The following is a 12,171-nucleotide window of genomic DNA, read 5'->3' on the forward strand; positions in this document are numbered from 1 at the left end:
TCACTGTTTTTCTGCTGACAGCTTAAATATTGCCTTCTACCCTTAATGTTTGGAGTGTTTGTACAATTTCTTTATTAAAGGATCTGAAGTACAGGGGGTTTTCCTTTAGCATGTTATGTGTATGTGCACATTTATGTTTGTTTCTGAAAGCCAAGTGTTGGAGACAAGTGATGAATGGGACAGGCAAGACAGACTATATGATATCCAAATGGCTGGATAGTTCTTTGTTTAAAATAGTCATTTTATCTCAACAAGAAATACTTTACCATGGCAACTAAGTGACATTACTATGGAAACACAACCTTGATTTTTGCATGTGGAGCCGCCCTTGGACTCCTTTTATATGCATATTTCATGTAGTTTAACTCAATCCAGTCAAAAACATTGATCATACAACATTTCTCTTTTTAAAGGACATTAAATGCTGGTTTAAATTGCTGTCAGATGTCTTGAGAATGAGTTAAACCTTATTAACTAAGCTTAGACAGTGTTTTATACAGGTGATTTCATGCATGATTAAGGAAGTGAATTATTAAAATTATTTTTTTAGTCAGAACTAAAGAGATTGGCAGAACATTATCATGACTTTTATGCTCATTGAACTGAATATGAAAACTGAATTAATCACTGGTTGTTGTGTTAATATTAGTATCCAGCGTTTTTGTTTTAATGCAAAGGTTCAAAGTGGTGACTTGAAGTCACTATGCCTACAGTGCTTAAGGTTTCGTGGAAGGGTATACTGTATAATGAATGAATTGGTGTTTTTATTTGAACAGCTGTAGAGCATGAATGGTGTCAATGCTGCATTTGAAAACTATGTGGACACTTTTTTTTAAATAGTTGCATAGGTTTCATTTTAGTGTTTCCAAAGCAAACTGCCCTAAACTAATTGCAGGGTCTCACTCTGATAACCTCAGTTTAAGAAACTGGAAGGACAAAATTCTACTGCAATATTCTGAACGCATTTTTACTCACTTGAAAGCCACTATGGGAAGGAAATGATACTTGAAGGGTCATTCCTTAAGGAGATAGCAAGTGAATTCCCCCAATAATCCTCACTGAAGACTTATTTTTTTCTCTCTGGCTTATGGTTCAATGTAATTTTATGAATTTGTGTATTTATGTATTTTATTGTCTGATTGAAAGTGATTGTACAGCACTTTGGTCAGCAGTGGCTGTTTTAAATGTGCTCTAGAAAATAAAGTGCCTTGCCTTGCCTTGTCAATAATGGCCGTTCCACAAAGTAAAGGGAACATGAGATGGTTGCTTAAATGAAAAAATGTAGCTGTTTATGATCATTTGATCTTGCTTGATGTGTTCTTGAGAAATCAAGGTAGTTTTGTTAGAGTAACCTCAGATTTTAAACCTGTTTAAACGGCACATATTCTTTACGCATTTACATATCTTTGTTTGTTTGTTTTATCAAGCACTACATGACGAGATTATTACAGTTAAGACAGCGTTTGTTATTTATGTAGTATGGGAAAAAAATATACTATGGTAATCAATAGGGCCCATCAACTGTTTGGTTACCGACATTTTTCAAAATATCTTATTTTGTGTTCAGCAGAAGAAAGAAATTAATACAGGTTTGGAACAACTTGAGGGTGAGTAAGTGATGATGGAATTTTGTTTTTTGGCTAAACTATCCCTTTAACACACTTGAAATGGTGAGGTATCTAGCAACGGTGCACATGCTTTTCCTTGTGGAGTTGGAGCTGGTTTTTTTTTTTTTTTTTTCTTACATGATGAATGACTTTGTTCTAGTGGCCGAATCAATAACCGCAAGAATGATTATTTAGACATCATTCTGCTTTGTTTTGATGGTTTAAAACAGACTCCATGCTTATGCATATGAAACCAGTGATAATGCATTGCTCAGGAAGGAAGGAAGAGAGTGGGAGATCTTTCTGTGATGACATTTGGCTGAGCATAACTGAATTGTAATGCAATTTTAACAGAAGAACAAACTGTTTGATGGTACATTTTCTTTTATCTGTCAGTACTACTGTACTGTTTAGCGATGTATTAGGGCAGAATGATTTACTAGTGTTGACATTAAATCATGATTTTCCTTTCAAAATCTATTCTTAACAAAGAAAGTACAAGAAACAATGTTTGTATTTTGCAAACTGCACTGTAGTTGTTTTAAACTTTTTCTTATATGCGAAATATAAAGGCATGCAAAGAGCCATAAAGAACACGGGTCTGTTTATATAGGCCAGTTTTTTTCTTCGTGAAATTGAGGACAGAATATATTTATTTATATTCCAGACCGAACGGACATTAATATCCTTCAGACCTCAAATGGCTATGCCCATTACAATAGTCATCCTCAGAGCTGGAGAACCCTAGAGAGATGGAAGAGAGAAGATGTGTCAAAGAAAATCAGAGCGATAGAGAGTGGGAGATAAAGGCTGAGCTGAAGGGAGAGAGAGAGAATGGAGCGAATGAATTGGATAAGGAAAAGTTTCTGACTTGGAGTAGTGAGTATGCATAGAATACTAACTGGAAGGAATCAAAGGCCTGTAGGATGACATTGGCTGAAAGTCACCAAAGAAATTCACCCCTCCCAATCGCAGCTTCCTTTTCCTACAGCATCCACAGAACCTGTGATAGCACTGACACTCTTTACTTCTCTAACGTTGTCTTCCTAATCAGAGGATCAAAGAGGAAGTGCCTAGAGGGAGTGTGGATGTGAAGCGATGAATGGTACGCCATCCAGTAGCTTGTGTATTCGGTTGATTGAGCATCGATCAGTCAGTACAGAATATTGAACAGGTTTTTTTTTTTTTTTGGAGATCAACCTGAGGTTGATCGATTGTGTAAAAATGTGTACGTGTATTTTTAATGTAATATAATCTAATATAAATGATAGAAATTAAATAGGTTATGTAAGGGATCTTGTACAGCCAATCAACCATTATCACCTAAATAAAAACCTTTAGGTTTTCCTCAATATTATTAACTCGTCTTTATCTTTAGGTCATGTTCCAAGAACATTTAAACTGGCAGTTATAAAACCTCTCATTAAGAAACCACAATTAGATCATAATAATCTAGCAAATTATAGACCCATTTCAAATCTTCCATTTATGTCTAAAATACTAAAAAAAAAGTTGTGTCCGCTCAACTGGGCTCTTTCTTGCAAGAAAATGACATCTATGAAAAGTTTCAGTCTGGATTCAGGCCGCATCATAGCACTGAAACTGCATGCGCTCGTTAAAATCACAAATGATTTACTTTTAGCTTCTGACCAAGGCTGTATCTTAATACTAGTTTTACTTGATCTTAGTGCTGCGTTCGATACTATAGATCACACAATACTCTTAGATCGACTACAAAATTATACCGGTGTTCAAGGACAAGCATTAAGCTGGTTCAGATCATACTTATCAGACCGCTACCATTTTGTCTATTTGAATGGAGAAAAATCTATCATAACTCCAGTAAACTATGGAGTGCCGCAGGGATCTGTGTTGGGCCCTCTATTATTCTCAATATATATGATGCCACTTGGAAATATTATAAGGAAACATGGAATTAGTTTCCATTGTTATGCTGATGACACTCAAATCTATATTTCATCACGGCCGGATGAAAACGCTGAATTATCCAAATTGACAGAGTGTGTTAAAGATATAAAAGATTGGATGACGCGTAATTTTCTTTTATTAAATCCAGACAAGACAGAGGTAATACTTATCGGTTCAAAAAACCGCCCACAAAACTTCTTACAATACAACTTTAACATCGTAGGATGTCCTGTTACTTTATCCTCTACAGTAAAAGACCTGGGTGTTATATTAGACTGTAACCTGTCTTTTGAAAATCATATTTCATATGTTACAAAAACAGCCTTTTTCCACCTTAGAAACATTGCTAAGCTACATAATATCCTATCAGTTTCTGATGCAGAAAAGCTAGTTCATGCATTCATGACCTCGAGACTAGATTACTGTAATGCTTTATTAGCTCAATAAACAAGCTACAGTTAGTCCAAAATGCAGCCGCTAGAGTTCTTACTAGATCAAGAAAATATGATCATATAACACCGATTTTATCATCACTGCATTGGTTACCTATAAAGTTCCGTATTATTTACAAGGTATTGCTACTGACTTATAAAGCCCTAAACGGCTTAGCTCCAGTCTATTTAACGGATCTTCTATCGCCCTATAATCCATCGCGCTCTTTAAGATCAATAAATTCGAGGCTTTTGGTCATACCTAGGATATCCAGATCAACCAAAGGAGGGGGATCATTTTCACATTTAGCTCCAAAAATCTGGAATAGCCTTCCTGATACTGTTCGTTGCTCAGACTCGCTCTCCCAGTTTAAAACTAGATTAAAGACGCATCTTTTCAGCCACGCATTCATATAATATTTTTAATCTTACAGTTCAAACTACAATCCGGCCTCTAGTTCATAAATGCCAGAGGAGAACTGGCCCCCGACTGAGCCTGGGTTCTCCCAAGGTTTTTTTTTTCTCCATTAGGTCACCTGATGGAGTTTTAGGACACCATTAGGTCACTTGATGGAGTTTTTCGGTTCCTTGCCACTGTTGCCTTTGGCTTGCTCATTTGGGGATATTTTGGGGATATTTAATTTTATTTTATCAATCAATAAATTCCACTAGAAACAAACCTTGTTGTATTATTTTAATTTAATACTGTGAAGCTGCTTTGATACAATCTGTATTGTGAAAAGCGCTATACAAATATACTTGACTTGACTTGACTTAGGGTGATACAAAACCCCTCTGCTCAATGTTGGGGTCCTCCTGATCACCCGCTATCTTTCGATAATGAACTGAGAGTATAGTGGTTCTCAACTAGGGGACTGAGGTCCTCTAGGGGGCCTCAGTAATCTTCCAAAAGGGCTTCAAAATTATTTACAGTGAATTTCAATAATTGAATAATTGCTAAATGTGCTAAAAATATGTACCATATTTAATAAATATTAATAATTAAAAAAAAGATTAGCCCTCTTAAGAATTTTCAGCAAATCTAAAACATTTGTATTGTCACATTCTGAGTTTTGTGCTGAGATATTTACCCATGTTTCCATTATTTCACCCCAAAATTAATTTTTACTTATGTTGTTTTTTCTGCAAGTTTATAGGGTCCAAAGCAACATTGGCTTTAATTTTATGGACAAAAGATTAATGTTCTCTTGTTTTCCACAGGAGAAAGTAAGTCATGCAGGTATGACTTTATGATGGGTAAAAAAGAAAGAAAAAAAGCCATTTTTTTTGTTTTTGTGGGTGAGCTAATCCGTAAAGCATTTTTTTTTTGTGTGTGTGCAAAACTTGCTGCACACATGATGCAACTCATCTAGCAATTTAGACACAGCAACAAGATGATGTCATAGTGAGAGGAAGAAGGGCTGTAGGAGAGATGTGGAGTGTGTACAAGCCTCCGCAAGGGGGAGGAAAAGCGAGAGAAACAGATGGACGGACAAGTGTGGAGTGAGTAAGGCAGAAGTGTGAGGAAGAGAGAGAGAGAGGGAGGAGGAGAATGGGTGAAAGTGTGTGAACACTCACACATAGCTGAGGGTGGATGTGTTCTTAGCAACAAGCCAGAGAAGTGTAGGAGGAAGAGACTGGAGAATCAGAGATAGAGGAGTGGAACACTGACACAAATGTGTGTGAAGGAGCAGAAAAGAGAATTGTTTGTATATTTGAATGAATTCTAGTTTGTCAGTAATTGAAATGAGAAGATGACATTGAGGAGCTTGTCAGGACTAAACAGACTTCTTTAACTTGGGGTATAATAGAGAACATCAGCTACCGACAGTGATTTCTTTTTCAAGTTAACTTGTTGGATTACTGTGGAAGCTGCTTGGAGTTTTTGGAGAATGGGTGGGTTTAGACTCAATCTGTAATTTTCACTCTATTTTGACATTTATTATGGACTTATTATTATCCCTTTTTATGGACTTTTTACATTGGAATTATAATGTGGAGCCCTCTTTTTAATTCCACTCTTTCAGAAAATGTACTTAATATTGTCCACTTATATCGGTGGTTTAATTGATCTGTACACCTTCAACGTGGTAAGTTGGATGTTTTTTCTTTCAATGTGTTTCTTATTAAATATTTTATTTTAGTATTTAGAGAAATCAATATATTTTATTGCAAGCTCTTACAACAGTATTTCAGAAAAGGTTTTGCTTTATTATCGATATTCTGTGGCGCTATGTAAAAAAAAAATATTGTTTATAATATTATTAAACAAAGAAGCAAATTATTTTATTTATATATAATATATAATATAATATGTTATGTATATTTAAATTAATTATTTCTCTCTGCTTGATATGTTGAGAAGTTTTATGCAGTGTATACATATGTTTAAGAAATAATCTAAATATCTGAACAATTTCCTCTCTTATCTAAGGTGTCATGGTTGATGTAAGTTTTGAGTGTAATTGAGTTCCATGGTTGTACATTACTATAATTTAGTTTTTATTAAGTAATATAGACATTTGAGCTGGATTGTTGTCTCACTCTCATTTTTGTCTTGCTATTTAGTTGCGGTGACTGGTTGTGATTCCAACAGGTTGTGATTCCAGCATTATGCTTAGGTTTCATTTTATATGTGTGGCAGATTTAATATTTACTTAGTTTACATGCAAAAAAGTACCCATGTTAAATTCAAATGTCATGTTGTATGGATTGATTGACAATCTGAGCTCTTTGATCTTGACCTTCTATGCATTTCTGTCTTTTTTTTTTTTTTTTTGAACGAGCTGCTGTGAATACACCAAGTAGGCATGACATTGGAAGGCCAAATACGGAGAAATGGATAATGGTGCCTGTGGCTGTACGTGCAAGTGAGTTCAGCATGACACTTGTGGCAGGAAGCCAGAATAAGCTGCCTGTAAATGGTTAACAGCCTGCCTGGAGACAGCAGAAGGCTATGCTGCTTAACATCACAGAGATTATTGAGTTTGCCGGAAAGGAGACTTTTAAATATGCACACATGTTCTCCCCAAAATTCCTGACTACTAGCATCTTTGACTAATTCTGACATAATTTCTGACTTTTAGCTTCTCAGTTGGAGCTGTCTTTTGACAACCTCGTCATTAACTTTTGTCTGCTTTGCAGCTGATATCTGACTGACATGTAAAGCAGCAAATCATGAAAAAAAAATGTCCTTACTCCAGGAAGTTGAATAAAGCAAACTATTCGGATCAGAGCTTGCAGATTTGTGCACCATTTTGTGCAGTAAGCATCAGATAATATGTAAACAGACTGCGAACAGCCCATGGGTGCACACTGTGGCTGATACACTGTGGCTGATACTAGGCTCCCTTTGTTTATTTCCTGTGATGAATAAAAAAGGTTCATCTCTGGTGCTTCTCTGTGGTAGAAGTTCTTCTCCTCTGCCCAACCTGTTGTTGTAAAAAGTGCTTTTCTCTTTGCTTTTTCTTGTTTTTGCTTTGAATTCTTGCAGGAACATTTAGACAAAATAATGATAAAAAGATCCATATCAAACTAGATAGCTGATTCTGTGTTTTGAAGAATAGATCTACCATGGACACTCTTGACTGTGTGCCATTACTTTTACTTTGATAGATGAATGTCTGGTCATTCCACTTGACTGTCTGGATGAAATTATTGTGGAACGTAGAGAAATAGATTGGGGACAGCAATTCTCTGTAGTTGATAGTCATCTTATAGTGCCTCTTGTTGGAATATAGGCTAGTTTTATATTTTAAAAAACATGTAATATTTTCACGATCTGTCTTGATTTCCATTAGTGTGAAGGGAACATTAGATTAGATGTCACACAGATTTTAATCTTCTCTGTGTGTGTGTGTGTGTGTGTGTGTGTGTGTGTGTGTGTGTGTGTGTGTGTGTGTGTGTGTGTTTGTTTATATTACATTGTGGGAACCAAATGTCCCCACAAGGATAGTAAAACCTGAGATCACCTCCATTGTGGGGACCAGCCAGCGGTCCCCATGAGGGAAATGGGTTAATAAACATACTAAATGATATTTTTTTGGAAATGTAAAAATGCAGAAAGTTTTCTGTGATGGGTAGGTTTAGGGGTAGGGTTAGTGTAAGGGGACAGAATGTACAGTTTGTACTGTATAAAAACCATTACGTCTATGGAGAGTCCCCACAAAGATGTGTGCGCCTGTTTGTGTGTGTGTGTGTGTGTGTGTGTGTGTGTGTGTGTGTGTGTGTGTGTGTGTGTGTGTGTGTGTGTGTGTGTGTGTGTGTGTGTGTGTGTGTGTGTGTGTGTGTGTGTGTGTGTGTGTGTGTGTGTGTGTGTGTGTGTGTGTGCTGGTTGTGACAAAAGAGACACATATACTGTATTTGAACCGAAAGCTCAGTGAAAGGGAACATTAATTATAAGCCTTGCCTGTCCTCACATTGTGATCTAAACCTACAGATAATTATTCTGTTCTGCTTGTAAATATAGTACTGTACATGGATGATGTGAGAAGTGGTGAGCAAAGCTGTGAGCTCTGAGGAAGTCATTGTCAATTTATATTCCAATTAATCTTGCAGTCATGAAGAAGCTGTTCTGTATTCAGATCTTTAACCCTCTATTATATGATGTCGCCTCTAGGCAACAAACACATGTACTTCAGTTTGTCAATAAAATGGTTAATATCTGATCATTTTATTTATTGTGCACCATGCAGAGGATGCACATTTTTGCTCTGGATCACTGTAAACTAATTTTTAAACGTGAAGTCATGCAAATTATTTGTATGCAATGAGAAATTGCTTGAAATGTTTGTTGCTTTGAAGAAACGTTAATAATTTGTTTTTGATTTCAGTAATAAGATATGTTCTCTTACGAGAGGTCTCTCGTACTGCGTAAGATATCTTACGCTAAGGGAAAATCCTTTTTCCGCGAGATATTAAAGCCAAAAATTATCCTTAATTTTTCAATAATGCAAAACGCGTTGCGGCAGCATACAGACATAGGCGAGGCAGCTCGCGCGCCTATTGGCTGCTCTGCGGCAACTGCAGCAGCCTATAGAGCGAGGCCTGGCGTGACGCCAGACCCAATGAGGGTGCTTCGCGCCCGCTGCGTCACATCCCGCCGAAACGGGCGTGGTCTAGGCCTATAAATACCGCTCGCAGGCAGCTATTATCTGATTTTTCATCCTTCAAGCGAAGCACACGCATCGCTGGAGCTGGAGAGAAGCCGCGCCGTCTGAGAGAGAGCACCTTCAGTGGGACGAGTCACTGAAGTCGCTGGCCGCGCCGCCTTCCTTGCCTTCCTGCTGCGCTATCCGACGTTATATCCTTTCTCTGCTACTGTGTTTATGTATGTGTGTGTGCTCGCAGCCGCGACACACACTCTCATTGCACTAAAAGAGCCGGGCGTCTTTTTCAAGACGCCCCTTTCCTGAGGATCACGCAGCTCTAGCGCTCGCTGACGGTGACTGCCCTCACTGCGAGCTAGTTACTGCCTATGGTGACTCTTAGGACTCACCTGGCAGCCTTCTCCGAGACTGCTCCTCCACCCCCCCCAACCCGCAAAGCTCGCCGGTTCGCCCGCTTGCCTTGCCTGCTTGGGGGACGATACCTGTTCGTCACCTGATACCGCGCAAACCGCGCCACTCACAGGGGATGTCAGGAGCGGACGGTCACGGGGCTAGCTTTCTCTCTCCCTCTGTTCAAGCCGCGCAAACTGCGCCGTTCACAAGGGAGGCTGGAAGTGGACGGTCGGGGTTAGTTTTTCTTTAAGTTATAAGAAAGCTACCCTGCCTCTGCGCCCCATTCATGTGTCACTCACCAGCGAAAGGAGAAAGGAGTGTTTTTAGTCCCGCCGAGGACGGACTGGCCTCAATTTCTCATACATTTCTCAGTTCCCTGATCAGGCGACTGGAAATATCAATATTGCAGCAAACGAGCTTGTTTTAATACAAGCACGCCTGCAAGCAAACGCCGAAGAAAACATGTTGACGCTCTCTTATATGCTCGTGCATCTAAAGCCTTTGTGTTTCCCCCCTGTGGCCCAGTGGCAGACTCTCAGGTTTTGCGCGCGAGAGACCCGTGTTCGATCCCGGGTCTACCGGCAGATAAAATTATGCCGTCAATGCTCGCTCTGTCAGTTCCCTGAAAAGGCGACTGCAGATGTGTATTTTGCAGCCAACGAGTGCGTTGTACAACCCGCTCGCCTGCACCCAAACACCGTTTCTATGGTTTTCCGTGCGTCACTGGCGTAAGGAGAAAAGAGAGTGTTTCTGGTCCCGCTAGCGACGGACCGACCTCCATTTCTCACACATTTCTCATTCCCCTCTGAAATTCAGGCGACTGGAAATGTCAATATTGCAGTGAACAGGCCTGTTGTAATGCACGCAGGCCTGCAAATAAACGCCAGCATGTTGACGCTCTCTGTTTCTATGGCAACTTCTCGCTCGTTCAGTTCCAGTAATGTGACTGTTCCAGTGTATTCTGCAGTAAGCAAGTCGGCGACGCAGCACGCTTGCCTGCACACAAACGCCGCTTTTACGGCTACCCAGATAAATCCCATAAGAGTGAATTTTCTGGTGTTCCGGCCACGGCCGATGGTGTTTATGTGTAGAAAAAATGCCCACTGCCCAGTGCACATTCCTACACACTGCATGTCTCAAGGTTTCTGTAAGAACGAAACCAACGTGCGTTCGCTTCACTCAAGCGAACAATGCTTTCGGTGTGGTAAATGTGCCCGCTATCCCGCGTCCACATCCACACACAGACATGACAGTTCCTACGGGACTCGCCCAGCCCTCCCCCTCTCGGTTGACCGCCGCAGAGGAGTCGAGCGCGGGCAATCTGCCCGCTGTTATCAGCGCGCCCCCTACCTCAAATGTCACGAGCGCAACGCTTGTGTTACAGCACACCGAAGCCTCTCCATCGCTGAGCGAACGGAGCGCGCTTCGTATTCAACCCCTAGCTATTCATGCAGATGCATGGGCAAAGCTGCCCAGGGTGTCGAAGTGGGTGCTAGACATTTTAAAAAGAGGCTATCCGCTGCAGTTTCGCCGATGCCCTCGGCGCTATACGGCGCGCGTCGAGACCACGGTAAAAACAGAAGTAGCACATTTACTTCGACCCGAAGTAGCGAAACTATTGAGCAAAGGGGCCATAGAGCCTCTCTCTCAAGTTCAGAGCGAAGGAGGGCTATATAGCAGATACTTCCTGGTACCGAAAAAAGACGGGTGTCTCAGACCCATACTAGATCTAAGGCAACTGAACAGAGTGCTTGTGAAGCGACAGTTCAGGATGCTCACGACCAGAAAAATCCTCGCGCAGATTCGCCGAGGAGATTGGTTCGTGTCAATAGATCTGAAGGACGCGTATTTTCAAATACAGATAGCGTCACGTCACAGGCGATTTTTGAGATTCGCCTTCGAGGGCCAGGCATATCAGTACACAGTCCTGCTGTTCGGTTTATACCTGGCACCCCGTACATTTACGAAGTAAATAAAAGGACGCCATGTCCTGGTCCGCTCGGACAACATGTCTGTGGTGTCCTACATAAATCGCCAGGGCGGCTTCAGGTCCAGGAACCTGCACAGGCTAGCAGAACGCCTCCTGGTATGGGCTCAGCGCAACCTGCGCTCGCTGAGAGCAACGCACGTGCCAGGGCTCCTAAACATAGGACCAGACAGACTGTCCAGGAACAAAAGAGCTGTTGAATAAGGGCAGGACCCCTTCCACGCTCAAAGTTTATGTGGCGGCTATAGCAGCGTTCTCGAGAACAACGCTTGGTCAGTCAATAGGAAGGAACGATTTAGTCATCCGCTTCCTTAGAGGGGCTAAGAGACTGAATCCTCCCAGACCTCCCTCAGTCCCCGTATGGGACCTTTCTACGGCGCTGGAAGCCATGAAAGGTGGCCCATTCGAGCCTTTACAGACAATTGATCTGAAACATCTGTCTTTCAAGACTGTGTTTCTGCTGGCTCTCGCTTCAGTGAAGCGGATAGGGGACTTATACGCGCTCTCAGTGAGCGCGACGTGCATGGAATTTGGGCCTAATGACTCAAAGGTTATACTCAAACCTAAGCACGGTTATGTTCCAAAATCCCTCAACACACCGTTTAGGGCGCAGGTCATTTCCCTGTCAGCCCTACCGGTCCATGATGAGGAAAGAGACGTGAGTCTCCTTTGCCCAGTCAGGGCATTACGAGCTTACTGTACAGTATGTGTCTCGC

This window comes from Scardinius erythrophthalmus (genome assembly GCF_964197995.2).
Source record: "Scardinius erythrophthalmus genome assembly, chromosome: 5".
NCBI classification, from domain to species: domain Eukaryota; kingdom Metazoa; phylum Chordata; class Actinopteri; order Cypriniformes; family Leuciscidae; genus Scardinius; species Scardinius erythrophthalmus.